The 12453-nt window shown below is 44.5% G+C and overlaps 1 long non-coding RNA gene across 18 annotated transcripts in view; it reads right to left on the bottom strand.

Moving 5' to 3' along the window:
* Nucleotides 1-11883, bottom strand: part of LOC102165807 (E3 ubiquitin-protein ligase Itchy homolog) — a 108012-nt gene extending 96129 nt beyond the window's left edge. For 7 of the 18 annotated variants that reach the window (XR_014832189.1, XR_002340136.2, XR_014832190.1 and 4 more), the window contains exons 1-2: nt 11837-11883; nt 7063-7139 (exon numbers count right to left, since the gene is read on the bottom strand). This is a non-coding gene — a long non-coding RNA (E3 ubiquitin-protein ligase Itchy homolog). Of the gene's footprint in view, nt 1-7012; nt 7140-11768 lie in introns of all 18 variants that reach the window. The other 11 variants (XR_014832187.1, XR_002340135.2, XR_014832178.1 and 8 more) reach the window with 4 other exon arrangements.
* Nucleotides 11884-12453: the final 570 nt, after the last annotated feature.

The raw sequence follows: 12453 nt of genomic DNA, 5'->3' as shown, positions 1-12453 counted from the left end.
CAGGCTGCCCTTTAGGTCTCTCTCAAACATTTATGAGGCTCTGGTACCATACTTGGAAAATTTGTTTTTCTTCTATCAATCTGTCATATCAATTATTGGGCCAGCCAAAGAACCTAGAAGTGAAGAGAACTTTTTTCTGTCCCTGCAATGGTCTCTTTCCAAACTTTCTCTTACCAGGACTATACAAACCCTCTTTAGACAAATCTAAATTCCAACTCCTATTCACTGTACTGCCACCACCTCAGGTCCATTTGCGTCATTTCTCCCATTCTGAATCCCAGTCTTAAATAACTTTCTGACTCTTCTTTGCCTTTATAATTACTCTATATCCTTCATTCAACCCTAGACTACTTTAAGGTACTGCTTAAACTTGTAAAAATCTCTATGTGGATAAACTTTCTTCCCAGAGGAAACATGGGTTATACAAAAAGTCAAGATCAGTGTTTGCAGAGTGGCAACCCACAAGACAAAATTCTGCCTGGTGACTGTTTGGCCTACAGTGTTTTTATGAATTCATTCAGTTGCCAGCATTTAAAAATAAAAATTTCTCACAAAATCTGGAATTCCAGCTTCTCCTTAGAAGAAAGTTAAGATGTTCAGGCCACATTACATCTATAGCCACCCCACCCCCCATCAATAGTGAGCCAACATTGGAGTACCCATTGTGGCTCATGGGTTAAGATTCTGACTACACCAACTCAGTTCACTGTGGAGGCACAAGTTCAATACCCAGCTCTGCACAGTGGGTTAAAGGATCTGGCATTGGAGTTTCTGTCATGGCACGGCAGAAACGAATCTGACTAGGAACCATGAAGTTGCAGGTTCAATCCCTGGCCTTGATCAGTAGATTAAGGATCTGGCGCTGCTGTGAGCTGTGCAGTGTAGGTCGCAGACACAGCTCAGATACTGCGTTGCTGTGGCTGTAGCTCCGATTAGACCCCTAGCCTGGGAACCTCTATATGCCGTGGATTCGGCCCTAAAATGCAGAAAAAAAGGAAAAAAAAAAAAAAAAAAAAGATCCGGCATTGCCACAACTGTGGCATAGGTTATAGCTGCAGCTCAGATTTAATCCTGGGCCCAGGAACTTCAATATACATGAATACAGCCATTTAAAAATAGTGAGCCACGGAGTTCCCGTCGTGGCGCAGTGGTTAACGAATCCGACTAGGAACCATGAGGTTGCGGGTTCGGTCCCTGCCCTCGCTCAGTGGGTTAACGATCCGGCGGTGCCGTGAGCTGTGGTGTAGGTTGCAGACGCGGCTTGGATCCCGCGTTGCTGTGGCTCTGGCGTAGGCCGGTGGCTACAGCTCCGATTCAACCCCTAGCCTGGGAACCTCCATATGCCGCGGGAGCGGCCCAAGAAATAGCAACAACAACAACAAAAAGACAAAATAAATAAATAAATAAAAAATAAAAATAAAAATAGTGAGCCAACACTGAATTATACATTTTATCTTATTTTATTTTTTTGGCTACACACCTGACAGGCAGAAGTTCCTGGGTAGGGACTGAGCCCAAGCCACAGCAGTGGCAATGCCAAATCTTTAAACACTGGGCCACCAGGGAACTCCTGAATTATTTATTTAAAAATAAATTTGGGGGAGTTCCTATGGTGGTGCAGTGGTTGACGAATCGGACCAGGAACCATGAGGTTGTGGGTTTGATCCCTGGCCTTGCTCAGTGGGTTAAGGGTCCCGCGTTGCTTTGGCTCTGGCATAGGCCAGTGGCTCCAGCTCCGATTAAACCCCTAGCCTGGGAACCTCCATGTGCCGCAGGAGCAGCCCTAGAAAAGGCAAAAAGCCAAAAAAATAAATTAAATAAAATAAAATAAAAATAAAAATAAACTTGGGGGAGTGCCCATAGTGACCCAGCAGATACGAATCTGACTAGTGTCCGTGAGGACACAGGTTTGATCCCTGGCCTCACTCAGTGGGTTAAGGATTCGGCATTGCCGTGAACTATGCTGTAGGTTGCAGACATGGCTCATATCTGGTGTTGCTGTGGCACTGATTCGATCCCTAGCTTGGGAACTTTCAATATGTTGCAACTGCAGCTAAAAAATTAAAATAAAATATAAAGTGAACAAAAGCTAAAAAACAGCTGTTCCTCTGGATTCACATTAATTCCCTAATTCACTTAACTTCCAATCTGATCTACCATTACTTTTTTTTGTTGTTGTTTTAGGGCCACGCCTGCAGCATATGGAGGTTCCCAGCCTAAGGGTCCAATTGGAGCCTACGCCCACAGCCACAGCAACGTGGGGTCCAAGCCCTCAACCTACACCACAGCTCACCACAACAGCAGATCCTTAACCACTGAAGGAGGCCAGGGATCAAACCTGTGTCCTCACGAATACTAGTCAGGTTTGTTTACGCTGAGCCACAAGGGGAACTCCTACCATTAGTATTTAAAATGTTCAGGTAGTGGTGTAGGTCACAGAGGAGGCTTGGATCCTGCGTTGCTGTGGGTCTGGCACAGACGGGCAGCTACAGCTCCAATTGGACCCCTAGCCTAGGAACCTCCATGTGACGCAGGTATGGCCCTAAAAAGACAAAAAAAGTGAATAAATAAAATAAAATAAAATGTTCAGCTAGCCCTGTAGAGGAATCTGACTTTACAATACACACCACAGATAAATTTACTGAATGAGTTAATGAATTGAGGTGATAATTTAAGACAGACAAGGTTGGTGGTAACAATATGATAATGACAACAATAGCAAAAATAGTAATTAACATTTCCTGCTTACTCTCAGCCAACTACTGTTCAAGCAAAAGTACATTATCTCATTTAATCCACACAACAACTCTGGACATATGCTATTATTGTTCCCAATTCACAGATGAGAAAACTAAGGCACCAAGAAGTTTTACTGATTTGGCCAAGGTCATACTGCCAATATGTGGAAGAGCCAAAATTCAAAATTAGACAATGTTAGTCTAGTGCACAATGTTAACCCCTAAAATAGTATTCCTTTAGACTATCATCCTTTCCTCTGTGACCATTTCAGTTGACTCTCTAGGACAAAAAAAAACAAGACTAAATTTTATTTATTTATTTTTGCTCTTTAGGGGTGAACTCACGGCATATGGAGGTTCCCAGGCTAGGGGTTGAATCGGAGCCACAGCTGCTGGCCTATGCCACAGCCACAGCCACACCAGATTCAAGCCACATCTGTGACCTACACCACAGCTCAACTCACTGGATAAGGCCAGGGATCAAAACTGTGTCCTCATGGATGCAGGCTCATTTCCACTGAGCCATGACAGGAACTCCAAAAGACTAAATTTTACAGACTATTCTTTCTTCGCAAAAACGACTAAGAAACAAACCAGTAGTTCCCATTGTGGCTCAGTGGTTAATGAATCCGACTAGGAACCATGAGGTCGAGCATTCGATCCCTGGCCTTGCTCAGGGATCTGGCGTTGCCATGAGCTGTGGTGTAGGTTGCAGATGCATCTGGGATCCTGTGTTGCTATGGCTCTGGTGTAGGCTGGCAGCTACAGCTCCAATTCAACTCCTAGCCTGAGAACCTCCATATGCCGCGGGAGCGGCCCAAGAAATGGAAAAACAAACAAACAAACAAAAAAAACCAACAAACCAAAGTTTACCTAAATGCAGATAGCATTTCTGGATTACTTTCTTGTCTTAAAAGAAAAATTTCCCTGTAATTAACAGAGAAATGTTTAGGGAATCCAAAAAAATAATATACATAATATATATTTCTTGGACTATTTCTGCAGTAAGGCAAGTAAGTTCAAACACAGACGAATTCTTATTTTTTATTTATTTATTTTTTTTGTCTTTTTAAGGCCGCACCTGCGGCATATGGAGGTTCCCAGGCTAGGGATCTAATCGGAGCTGTTGCTACCAGCCTACACCAGAGCCACAGCAATGCCAGATCTGAGCCTCGTCTGCGACCTACACCACAGCTCACGGCAACACCAGATCCTTAACCCGCTGAGCAAGGACAGGAATCGAACCATCCTCGTGGTTCCTAGTAGGATTTGTTTCCTCTGAGCCACGACAAGAACTCCAATGAATTCTTGGTTTAAAATCACAGGTGTTCCGGAGTTCTCTTGTTGTGCAGTGGGTTAAAGATCCAGACTTGGGTCACTGCTGTGGCATGGGTATGCTCCCTGGCCTGGGAACTTTCACATGCCATGGACATAGCCAAAAAAATAATAATAATAAAATAAAATGGCTTCTCATTTATAAAGCACTGAATATTACGAAGTCCTATTATATTTTAAACCATTCCTATATTGTGATATCAACAAAACCCTGAAAAATTAGTACTTAGCAAATGAAGCACAAAGGACAAAGAATGAACTAGAAGGAACTTAAGAGAGCATGTGTTTATACTTTCAATAGAATAAGGGCCAGAAAGATTTAAGTGAATTGCTCAAGATCACAGAATTTAGGGAGTTCCTGTTGTGGCACAGGGGAAATGAATCCAACTAGCATCCATGAAGATTCAGGGTTGATCCCTGGCCACACTTGGTGGGTCAGAGATCTGGCGCTGCTGTGAGCTGTGGTGTAGGTCACAGATACGGCTCAGATCCTGGATTGCTCTGGCTGTGGCATAGGCCAGCAGCTGTAGCTCCGATTGGACCCCTAGCCTGAGAACTTCCATATCCTTCAGATGTGGTCCCCCCACCAAAAAAATCACAGAATTTAAGTAACAAGCAATACCAAGGCCATAACCCAGGCCTCCTGAATGTTGGCACAGTTTTCTTTCCAAAAAGAACTACTTTGTGCCCTCAGGATGAAGTGGATACTTTTAGAACTATTTTAAAGATATTTGGTATGGAAAATGATCTTTCTTAGCACATAACTTTTTGTCAAGTATTATCACCATTAAAGATAGGAAATGTGCCATGTTTCTTCAACTGCAGAAAACACTATCTTTTTTGTTTTACATGTTTGTTTGTTTTTCCATTTTCATGATTTTCCATTCATTATCCTCTAAGAATTACTCTCACCATCTCTTTTCCTCTTAACCACTTCCCTTTCCTAGGATCTCTCACAAAGCATCCCCACCAACTCCTTCCTTTCTCTTCATAATTACATAAAAGAACAGATTAAACACACATTTGATTATCACACTGGCCTGGTATACCATAATAAGCAAATCATAGCCTTGGTCTCTCATAAATATAAGGCAACTAGTTATCAAAAATATAAACTAGGAGGTCTCTTGCGGTGCAGCAGGCCGAGGAAATCTGATGTTGTCACTGCAACGGCTTGAGTGGCTGCTGTGGCATGGGTTCAATCTCTAGCCCAGGAACCTCCACATGCCTCCATATATGTGGCCAAAAAAAGTCCCTAAAACACAAAAAGTCACAAATCGAATCGATAAGAAACACTAATTTTTATAAAGGAGACAAGAAGCTAAGTATAGATGGGACACTTATATGAAGAGAGGTGGTAATAACAATAATAAAAATATTGGGAACAACCTTTTAATTCACAAGGTTAGGGTTAGCAAAACGAAAGGGACCCTCTCTTCTTATTCAGCTTTCTCATCTACCAATTCATGTGCTCTACTTCATTCACTCCCTATTCTCTCTCTCTTTTTTTTTTTTTTTGCTTTTTAGGGCCACACTGGCAGCATATATGGAGGTTCCCAGGATAGGGGTCAAATCAGAGCTACAGCTGCCAGTCCTCACCACAGCCACAGCAACATGGGATCTGAGCCATGTCTGCGACCTACACCACAGCTCATGGCAATGCCGGATCTTTAACCCATTGAGCAAGGCCCGGGATCGAACCCACAACCTCATGGTTCCTAGTCGGCTAAGTTTCCACCATGCTAAGATGGGAACTCCCTTGACTTTTTCTATACTCTACTTTTTTTTTCTTAACCAGTAGGCTTTTTTTTTTTTCTTTCTCCTGATCTTTTTTTTCATCTCTCTCCTAATTTTATTTTCCTCTTTTCCCACCCCCATGGCATATGAAAGTTCTTAAGGACCTAGAGCGGCTGCAGTTGTGGTGTAGGTCACAGATGCAGCTCGGATTCAATCCCTGGCCTGCACCAGGGATTGAGCCAGTGCCTCCACAGAGACAAGCTGGATCTTTATTCCCTGCACCACAGCGGGAACTCCTCTCCTGATCTTTTAAAGTGAATCGGTACTGTTCTCATGTCTTCCTTTTCAATATTGTTGCCAACTTTTCCCACTTTATAGATCTAGATAATACCTCAAATTATGAATTCATTTTTTTCTAAAAATTTAATGTATTGTTTTATTTGATCCTCACAACATGCCAGGGAGGCAAGTAGGAATCAACATTTTATAGATATATAAACTGAGTCCTGTCAAGATTAAATAATTTGCCAACAATCAGAATTTATCAGTAGCAAAATCGAATCAGAACACAGACCTTTCCTCTCCAAGTCCTCTTTTCTTTTTCCACTATATCATTCTGACTTCTTTTAAAGTCCTACACTTTTCAACCATATATGTGCACATGTCTGGACAAGTACATAGAGGTAAATGCTTATAAAAGAACACAAGAAAAGCACGTATATGTCTAAGGAAGCCAGACAAACAGAAAAGTCAGAGGACCCAAATTAAATTAAGAGTACAATGTGGGAGTTCCCATCATGGCGCAGTGGAAATGAATTTGACTGAGAACCATGGGGTTGCGGGTTCAATCCCTGGCCTTGCTCAGTGGGTTGGGGATCCAGCGTTGCTGTGAGCTGTGGTATAGGTTGCAGACACGGCTCAGATCCTGTGTTGCTGTGGCTGTGGTGAGGGCCAGCAGCTGTAGCTCTGATTTGACCCCTAGCCTGGGAACCTCCACGTGCTGTGAGTGCGGCCCTAGGAAGCACCGGAAAAAAAAAAAAAGAGAGTACAATGTGGCTCACAGGCTAAGCCTTGTAGAGAGGCAGCTTATGGTTTCAGATCCAAGTGGAAACCATCTCTTTCTCGAACCAATTCATGTAGCCAACATCAACAATGGTCTCTCCCCATACCTCCCCATACCCATTAATATGATCAGGGCTCACCCTCTGCATCATCACTGTCCCTAATCTCTCTCACAGGCATGCCACAATACCTGAAGTTTTCACCGTTTGAGTCACTTCTTGGGGTTAAGGCGCTGTCTCCAGAAGGCCACTGCTAAATGCATGTTACCTGAGAGAGGAAGGAGGGTCCATTAACACATTATCTCTGTAAATACATCAGATCAGTGATGACCTTGGGAACCTGAGGACACAATGTGCTTTAAAAAGTTTCACTGGGGAGTTCTCTTGTGGGAGCAATGGGTTAGAGATCTGGCACTGTCACTGCAGCAGTTCTGGGTCGCTGCTGTGGTGTGGGTTCTATCCCTGACCCAGGAACTTCCGCATGCTGCAGGTGCAGCCAAAAAATAAAATAAAATCAGAGTTCTTTAAGTGAAAAAAAAGTTTGCTAGGATAATTTTTTTTTTTTTTTTTTTTTTTTTTTTTGCTATTTCTTGGGCCGCTTCCACGGCATATGGAGGTTCCCAGGCTAGGAGTCGAGTCGGAGCTGTAGCCACCAGCCTACGCCAGAGCCACAGCAACGCGGGATCCAAGCCGCGTCTGCAACCTACACCACAGCTCACGGCAACGCCAGATCGTCAACCCACTGAGCAAGGGCAGGGACCGAACCCACAACCTCATGGGTCCTGGTCGGATTCGTTAACCATTGCGCCACAACGGGAACTCCCTAGGATAATTTTTGATGGAGCAGGCCCAATAAGAAGGTAAGTAAGGGAGAAAATGACTCACATAGTATGAGGTGATCCCTACCTGCATATGGCCAAATGGCAAAACAAGGATGGCCATATAAACACATAGTCTACCTACTGGGATCACAGTAAGGGCGGTCCCTGCCAACTTGGAAGCTCATAGGAATAAGAAAAGAAAAAGCACTCCAAGGATTTGAGTATAACCAGTTCTGAAAAGAAGCAAAGAGCTGAGCTGGCAGTAGTTCTCCAAGAACAGTACACTATATTAGACTGAAAAAGGACAGAGGCAAGGAACAGCTTCTGGTTGTGAGGCTAGTTTCCAACCCAACATTTTTAGCTGAGGGCTGACCTCTCAACCAGAGAATGCTGCAATTCTGTTCTGTAACCCCCCTTGCTAATTTATATTGATTCAAAGCCAGTATAATTTACAGCCACAAAAATCAACATGCCTTTACTGAGCGCTTATTATGAGCCCACAATTTGGATAGGTGCTATAAATAAGGGGGGAGAAAAAGCCTTTATATACTTTTGCCTTAACTCATATAAAGGAAACCAATCCCCAAAACCCAAATTGAGAGAAGGGTAAAGAACAAGAAAGGAAAAGGGGGGGAGGCTATTTCCTATAAATACTACTAACACAAATTTCTTAAGCCAGAATGAATACAGCAAAACTCACTGCTAGGTCAAAGTTCTGTGTTAAACTCTCTGTCAAAAGATATAGGCTAGAAATACTTTTTTCTTTTGGTCCAATACCAAAAGCTCTTTAGTAGCACACATTCATCTTGATACACTGGAAAACATAACAAAAGTTAAACTTGATTTTACTTCTAGTTCTGATTTTTTTTTTAGGGCCACACCTGCAGCATATGGAAATTCCCCGGGGTAGGGGCTGAATTGAAGCTGCAGCTGCCAGCCTATGCCATAGCCACAGCAACACCAGATCCAAGTCTCATCTGTAATCTACACGGCAGCTCACAGCAATGCCAGATCTTTAACCCACTAAGGCCAGGGATCGAACCCACATCCTCATGGTTACTAGTTGGGTTCCTAAGTCACTGAGCTATAATGGGAACCCCTAGTGGATTCTTAACTAGTTTTTTTGTTTTGGTTTTGTTTGTGTTTTTAGGGCCACATCTCTGGCATATGGAGGTTCCCAGGCTAGGGGTCGAATCAGAGCTGTACACCACAGCAACACCAGGTCTGAGCTTTGTCTATGACCTACACCACGGCTCATGGCAATGCCAGATACTTAGGCCACTGAGCAAGGCCAGGGATAGAACCTTCATCCTCATAGATACCAGTCAGATTCATTTCTGCTGAGCCACAATGGGAGCTCCTTAGTTTTTTTGTTTTTTGTTTTTTTAAAAAACAAATAGAAAACTAACAGGTTGGCCTAGTCTAAGAATGTATCTGGCATATACTACCCACTACATAACTAGTGTCCACAAAAGAGGCATCAGTAAACCAGTATCCACAGAGGAGTCATCAATAATCAATCATAACTCACTTTCCCAGAGAACACATATGGACTAAAATCCTTCCCAACACAGGGCTTCTGGCAGCTACTTCAAAGGAAAGTTGGCGCCATAAAACAAAACACATCTGCCACTGTGGACTAGATAAATTTTTACAATATCTTCCAGCTCTAAAATTCTAATACCAAGTTTCTGAGGGTTGGAGAAAAACACTTGAAACAAGCTTAAAGCAATGTCATAAATTTCAGTCTAATCTCCAAATTTTCCTCCAAATTGCAACTGATCTGATACTAATTTTTCAGGATGCTACTGAACAATACATTCTGGTATCATTAACATATATAACCTGGCAATATATTTACTTTTGCTAATGGGTTCTTCTGATAGAAAACAGCCCTTTACCTGGGCTGGCCCTAAAAAAAAAAAAAAAAAAAAATCCTCATACAGAAAAAGGGCAACAAAATTGCACAAGTGAGGAATTCAATCCAATCCTGTGATCATCCCCACAGCCTCTCTCCAAGGTCAAGCCTTTTCACTTCTCACCTAGACTTCTACAATAGCCACTCTTCCATCCTTTCACTCTTAATCGCCAGAGGAATCTTTCTAAAGCAAATGTACTCACATAACTTCCCTGTTTAAAAATCTGTATCTTTTGCTAACAACATAAAACAAGTTTTTTTGCATTACACATAGAACTTTTCATATCGTTGCCTCCTTTTACCTTTCTGGCCTCATATACACATCGCTCTCCTTCCCCATTCCACTCTTTGCTCCCTTTTTCATCCACAATTCTCTGCATTTACACACAATATTAACAAGTTTCCTCTGCCTCCCCTGTCCTTTCCTTTCCCCATCACAATCACACTCCTACTCATCAACTAAGACGTAACTTAGGTCCAGGGGCAGATCCTTCCTCCTTTCCAAGGTCAACCCAAACAGAACTGGCTACTTCCTCTTTCCTATCAAAGCTTTTTGGTTTGAACACATTGTTAGTCTCAGTGGTTCCCAAGACCAATAGAACTGCCTGAGGCAAGTTTAAAAAATAAATTTGTCAAGGTTAAATCAAAAGTATCAAATCGATCTCAGGAAATGAATCTCTGGTATTTCCACTTTTAAAAAACTCCCCTAGTTATTGTAATGATCAAATTTAGGGGCTACTGGTTTGTCTATTCCAATAGGGGTAAAGATGTTTCTTTAATGAATATAGAGTTAACTCTAGAATAAACTGAAGAAGTATTCTGCACTTGTTTATTTCATATCATATCATATCCCTGCTGACTTGACTCATGATGAAGATGAAGGAATTCCTTTGGGACTCAAACCCCAAAACTTACACTGCTCAAAAAAGCAGCTGAATTTCCACCTTCATTTCTAAATCTTAAAGATGAAGTAATTACACCTTGAATAAATCTATGAATAAACAGTGCAGGTTCTCACCAGATCTGTCATGAAAACTTTATACAGGCTGAGAAATCTTTATTCCGTTGTGAGATGGAAATATACTGCTTTTAGCACTTTCTTAAGATCTGGTTGTATTCGAATTCATGCAAGACCCCAGCTAAGTATAATAACATATGCCTGGCTCCAGTGCCTCATTAATTTTCAAAGAAAAATTCCATTCTTCCTTCCCCACCTCACACTCACAAGGCATTCTTAAGCTCTAGAATGGCAGAAAAGCTAACAAGATCAAGATACGAATATAACCAAAGAAACATGTTGACTTATTACTGGAGAACTATGAATTTCGTGTGGTTTGCAAAATTCATCTGGTTACATCGCCAACTTTAGGCCCAACGTTTACCTGGGGCCCACAGACCCAGTGTTTATCTCTCTCTCAGCATCGGCCCGAAGCTAAGTCTGAAAACTTGAGTTCCCCACTAGTGCCCACTAAGTCTGCCCTCAAACACCTTTCGACCCTTAGAACACGTTCACGGCTACTTTTTTCCTTTCTCCGCTAAAGAAAAGGGCACTCTCAAGAGGAAGGACAGTGACAGCTCCACGTCTGCAAAACTCAGCGCCGGGAGGCGCCGGCTGGGTCGGGGCGGCGGCGGTAGTGGGCGCGGAGGAGGGAGCCGGTGCCGGGACCACCACGATGGGGGACAATGGAGGGAGGAGGGGAGTGCAAAAGAGAAAGGCGGCAGCCGCTGTGCTGGGCCCCTCGAGACTGGGGGCTCCGAAAAGTCTCGGGAAGGGCAGTGGCTTGCAGGTGGGCCCGGCCGCCGCCCCTTGCAGGGCCACGTCGCTCGCGCCGGCTGCTGCCACCGGGCCCCGCGCGTAGGCCGGGCCGCCGGAGAGTGGCCCCCGGGCGGGGCTGAGGGGTACCGGGCCGGACCCTGCTGGCGCCCGCCGCGGCGGCCCAGTCCTTTCACAACTGGGCGCCCGCGAGGCGAGGGGCTTCCAGACGCCTGAGCCCAGCAGTGGCCGCTCGGCGCGTCCGGCCAACCCACCCCCCGCCAGGCCCCTGCCACTAGCCCGAGCTCCCCGCGCCCCCCACGGGCACCGGCTCTGAGGGAAGAGGAGGCAGCCGCGGCTGTGGGGTCCCGGCAAGCGCGCCGCACTCCTCTACCCCTTGCTCGCCTTGGACACTCTCATCCAGGACCTTCCCTCTCCCCAGAACTGCCTCCGGTCCGCCCGGGGATTTTTACCAGGACTCGGGGCGGCGACGACTCTTCACTCCCTCGACTAAGATGGCAGCCGGTCCCGAGCCCCAACCGCAGCTAATAGAGCGAGTTGGCGGCCAACGCGCAGGCGTCTCTGGCTTGGGCGCGATCCCGACTACAAGCCCCAGAAGGCCTTGCGCACTAGCCAGCTGCGGGCAAGAATAGCTGGCAAGGCTGGTGAGCGCCGCTAAATCGAAGTTTGCTCTCACCCAGGTGGGAAGGACTCATGGATGACTTCCAGGCATTTCAAAAAACCCTCCCAGCTACTCACCAGAACCTCTAAAGACTTGTAGCTGCTGATCCCAAGCTAGTGTGCATCAGAATCACCTGAAGGGCTACTTAAAACTTTGACTACTAGACCCCACCCCCGGAGTTTCTAATTGAGCACATTTGGGATAGAATCTAATAATTTTAATAATTGGCATTTCTAACGATCTCTCTGGTGTGCTGCTGGTGTGTAATCACATTTTGAGAACCACTGAACTATAACTTAGTCCTTAAGAAAGTACTCTCGAGGAGTTCCCGTCGTGGCGCGCAGTGGTTAACAAATCTGACTAGGAACCATGAGGTTGCGGGTTCGATCCCTGGCCCTGCTCAGTGGG

The sequence above is a fragment of the Sus scrofa genome, chromosome 17 (assembly GCF_054392235.1).
Source record: "Sus scrofa isolate SSC_HxYL_T2T_F1_AM1 chromosome 17, Sscrofa_HxYL_maternal_Yorkshire_Landrace_v2.0, whole genome shotgun sequence".
In the NCBI taxonomy this organism is placed as follows: Eukaryota; Metazoa; Chordata; class Mammalia; order Artiodactyla; family Suidae; genus Sus; species Sus scrofa.
The sequence above is the reverse complement of the archived record's forward strand: the minus strand, read 5'-3'. Positions and strand labels throughout refer to the sequence as shown.